At 45.5% G+C, this 5,000-nt stretch overlaps 1 protein-coding gene across 1 annotated transcript in view; it reads right to left on the bottom strand.

Moving 5' to 3' along the window:
- Positions 1 to 5,000, bottom strand: part of nek11 (NIMA-related kinase 11) — an 89,389-nt gene that overhangs the window by 70,690 nt on the left and 13,699 nt on the right. The gene's annotated exons all lie outside the window — the stretch shown is intronic.

The raw sequence follows: 5,000 nt of genomic DNA, 5'->3' as shown, positions 1-5,000 counted from the left end.
AACCACAACCGTTAGCTCGTTAGCATGCTAACCGTTAGCATTAGCATGCTAACGCTAATGCTAACGCTAATGCTAACGCTAGCATGCTATGTCGTTCTCAATAGCAAAGCACTGCTACAACACACACAAGTTCACCATAATCTACAAAAGAACTACTTACATGTGCGCCCTCATTTAGAAGAAGTCTCCCAGCTAATCCTGCCTTGTAACTGACTGAAGTTGGAGAAACAGGCTTTCTTTTACTGTCTCTAGAGCTAGCTAGCTGACATGATCTACATCTGAACTACTGAGCATGTGCGAGTGCAATCAAAGATAGTACAGAAGAAGAAGATGAAAAGAGGTCTCACTCTGTAGCTAAAACAGAAACCAGGTGAAAAGAGGATCTGCAGCAGTGAGAGAGAGCTGTGCAGTACAACCACAATATGGTGTTTTTTGAAAATTAAACCATGTAAACCTATTCTGGTACAACCTTAAAATACAGTTATGAACCTGAAAATGAGCAGAATATGGGCGCTTTAACATAACTACCAAGATAACATGACGTGTGTGTGTTTGTATGTGATGTACTGTACTTCCCCCATCGATAATGTGTGAATTGCCATGAACACAATCCTCTAAGATGCACCAGAAACAAGGCTTGGTTAATATCTTAAACTTGCCGAGAACCAAGACACCGTTGGATTACATTAGACTCGAGCAGGGCCGGCCCGGTTGCACGGTTACATTCGGTCTCGTTCAAGGCAAGGCAAGGCAAGGCAGCTTTATTTATATAGCACATTTCAGCAACAGGGCAATTCAAAGTGCTTTACATAAAACATGAAAGAGCAGTTAAAAACAATTTAAAACAATTTAAAAACATGAATAAACAAATTAAAAACATTAAAAGACAAGAATAAAAGTTACAGTGCAGTATAAGAAATTAAAGTTAATAGATTATTTAAAGAAAAGCAACATCAAAAAGATAGGTCTTTAGCTTAAATTTAAAAGAACTGAGAGTTGCAGAGGACCTGCAGGTTTCTGGGAGTTTGTTCCAGATATGTGGAGCATAGAAACTGAACGCTGCTTCCCCCTGTTTAGTTCTTACTCTGGGGACAACAAGTAGACCTGTCCCAGACCACCTGAGAGGTCTGGGTGGGTCATAGTGTAGTAGACCTGTCCCAGACCACCTGAGAGGTCTGTGTGGATCATAGTGTAGCAGACCTGTCCCAGACCACCTGAGAGGTCTGGGTGGGTCATAGTGTAGCAGACCTGTCCCAGACCACCTGAGAGGTCTGGGTGGGTCATAATGTAGCAGACCTGTCCCAGACCACCTGAGAGGTCTGGGTGTTAGACCAACCATGAGAATTAAAGCATGTAGTAGCAGATCAGAAATGTATTTTGGCCCTAATCCGTTTAGTGATTTATAAACCAGCAAAAGTATTTTGAAATCAATTCTTTGAGGCACTGGAAGCCAGTGTAGAGACTTCAGAACTGGAGTGATGTGATCCACTTTCTTGGTCTTAGTGAGGACTCGAGCTGCTGCTCGAGTCCTGAATCGTTCTGAGTCAGCTGCAGCTGTCTGAGTGATTTTTTGGGGAGACCTGTAAAGACACCGTTACAGTAGTAAAGTCTACTGAAGATAAAAGCATGGACAAGTTTTTCCAGATCAGTAGCCTGGCGCGCGGTCCAGGTAGCTCATTTCCTGATTGATTCTACCACCACCACTCCAGTGGAGGCGCTAATGAGCTAGATTACTACACACACAGTAGCAGAAGAAGACCAGCTACACACAACGGCACGAATGAAGTTGTCACTACCCAAAGTGAGAAGAGTGCAGATGTGAGTTGCGCATGCGTCACTTTGCGACAAGTAACCTACAAGATGCTAACGGCGGTTTGAGCTAACGTTTGCAATCAAGTAGCCTACTAGATGCTAACGGCGGTTTGAGCTAACGTTAGCAATCAATTAGCCTACTAGATGCTAATGGCGTTTTTAGCTAACGTTAGCAATCAAACAATCATAGATAGCTAAAACATTTTTGAAATGACTGCTAGCTACAAGTTAGCAAACAAACACAACAACGGCTGTCACTTGAATGGCGTTTTGAGCTAACGTTAGCAATCTAACAATCATAGAGAGCTAAAACGTTTTTGAAATGACTGCTAGCTACAAGTTAGCAATCAGACACAACAAAGGCTGTCACTTGAATGCCGTTTTGAGCTAACGTTAGCAACCAAATAATCATAGATAGCTAAAACGTTTTCGAAATGATTTCCATCTTCTGTTATTGTATGTAAAGAGAAAAGTTTATTATTTTAAGGATTTCACAAATTTCAGTAAGACACGTTATGCCGTAAACAGTTTAAATCTGAGCATGCGCAACTCAAATCTGCACTCATGAGTCGGTTCATTGACGTATGGCGCTCGAGTCTCCCGGTTCAGTGACACGAGTCGGGTTAATTAACCGGCTCTTCGCTCAGTTCGTCAACGCTACCTGGCGTCACGATGTCACGCGCCACCTTGGATGCGTCTAGCGTATAAAAGCCGTTATATACAGCAGGACTCACCGGGTTAAGATGAGCTCTTTTACGGTGAATGAAAGGCTCGATCCCACCAAGTAGCTCATCCAATCAGATCGAAGCGTTGACGCCAATGCTGCTGCAGTTGTTTACCTTTTTCTTCTTCTTCTTCTTCTAGTCCGTAGAAAGAGCAGCGTCGGTAGCCTTTGCTCATTAGCGCCACCTCTGTTCAGGAGAAGACTGCAGCAGCTGTAGTGTCGCGACCACAGTCTGACTGAATGATTGACTGTGTGTGTGTGGGTCCTCCTCCCATCCAGACTGAACAGCTGCTGGTGTTTCAGCGCCATGCTAAAAGGAGAAACAGTGGAGCTGTGAAACCTCTGTCCTCTCCAGCTGCTCCTGAGGGACTTCATCAGCTGCTCCGTGTCTTCTCTGCTTCTCTAAATTGGCGAGCAGGTCAGCAAGGTGAAATGGAGGATCTGGTTTATTAGCACAGCGCTGCTTTCAACTCCCACAGCTTCAGAGCACTAGAGTCAAACTCTGGCTGGCTTCCTGCTGAACTACGACTCGTTTACAACCTTCAAACAATCAGAGGGGAAAGAAGCATTCGGATCCTTTAAGTTAAGCGCCCATATTCTGCTCATTTTCAGGTAATTTGAGGTTGTACCAGAATAGGTTTACCTGGTTTAATTTTCAAAAAACACCATATTTTTGTTGTACTGCACATTGCTGCAGCTCCTCTTTTCACCCTGTGTTCAGGTCTCTGTTTTAGCTACAGAGTGAGACATCTCACTGCTGTAACATCTTTGTTGTCAGTCACACATGCTCAGTAGCTAGGTAAGGACTACATGCTCAGTAGCTAGGTAAGGACTACATGCTCAGTAGCTAGGTAAGACTACATGCTCAGTAGCTAGGTAAGACTACATGCTCAGTAGCTAGGTAAGGACTACATGCTCAGTAGCTAGGTAAGACTACATGCTCAGTAGCTAGGTAAGGACTACATGCTCAGTAGCTAGGTAAGGACTACATGCTCAGTAGCTAGGTAAGGACTACATGCTCAGTAGCAAGGTAAGGACTACATGCTCAGTAGCTAGGTAAGGACTACATGCTCAGTAGCTAGGTAAGGACTACATGCTCAGTAGCTAGGTAAGGACTACATGCTCAGTAGATAGGTAAGACTACATGCTCAGTAGCTAGGTAAGGACTACATGCTCAGTAGCTAGGTAAGGACTACATGCTCAGTAGCTAGGTAAGACTACACGCTCAGTAGCTAGGTAAGACTACACGCTCAGTGGCTAGGTAAGGACTACATGCTCAGTAGCTACGTAAGACTACATGTTCAGTAGCTAGGTAAGACTACATGCTCAGTAGCTAGGTAAGGACTACATGCTCAGTAGCTAGGTAAGACTACATGCTCAGTAGCTAGGTAAGACTACATGCTCAGTAGCTAGGTAAGACTACATGCTCAGTAGCTAGGTAAGGACTACATGCTCAGTAGCTAGGTAAGACTACATGCTCAGTAGCTAGGTAAGACTACATGCTCAGTAGCTAGGTAAGACTACATGCTCAGTAGCTAGGTAAGACTACATGCTCAGTAGCTAGGTAAGACTACATGCTCAGTAGCTAGGTAAGGACTACATGCTCAGTAGCTAGGTAAGACTACATGCTCAGTAGCTAGGTAAGACTAAATTCTCAGTAGCTAGGTAAGGACTACATGAGCTAGCTAGTTGTTTCTCCAACTTCAGTCAGTACAAGGCAGGATTAGCCGGGAGACTTCTTCTAAACGAGGAATACCTGCAGAACAGGGACATGGAAGTAGTTCTTTTGGAGATTATGGTGAACTCGTGTGTGTTTTAGGTAGCATGCTAGCGGTTAGCCACCTCGTTTCGGAGCTAATCTACAAAAGAACTAGCAGCTACGCCCTGCTACGTCCTGCTACGCTGTGCAGTGCCCTGCTACACCCTGCTACGTCCTGCTACATCCTGGTACGCCCTGCTACATCCTGCTACATCCTGCTACGTCCTGCTACGTCCTGCTATGCCCTGCTACATCCTGCTACATCCTGCTACGTCCTGCTACGTCCTGCTACATCCTGCTACGCTGTGCAGTGCCCTGCTACGCCCTGCTACATTCTGCTACGTCCTGCTACAACCTGCTACGCCCTGCTACATCCTGCTACATCCTGCTACGTCCTGCTACGTCCTGCTATGCCCTGCTACATCCTGCTACATCCTGCTACGTCCTGCTACGTCCTGCTACATCCTGCTACGCTGTGCAGTGCCCTGCTACGCCCTGCTACATTCTGCTACGTCCTGCTACAACCTGCTACGCATGCTACATCCTGCTACATCCTGCTACGTCCTGCTACATCCTGCTATGCCCTGCTACATCCTGCTACATCCTGCTATGCCCTGCTACATCCTGCTATGCCCTGCTACATCCTGCTACACCCTGCTACACCCTGCTACACTGTGCAGTGCCCTGCTACGTCCTGCTACATCC

The sequence above is a fragment of the Perca fluviatilis genome, chromosome 7 (genome assembly GCF_010015445.1).
Source record: "Perca fluviatilis chromosome 7, GENO_Pfluv_1.0, whole genome shotgun sequence".
In the NCBI taxonomy this organism is placed as follows: Eukaryota; Metazoa; Chordata; class Actinopteri; order Perciformes; family Percidae; genus Perca; species Perca fluviatilis.
Note: the sequence above shows the minus strand (reverse complement) of the source record. Positions and strands in the feature narration are given on the sequence as shown.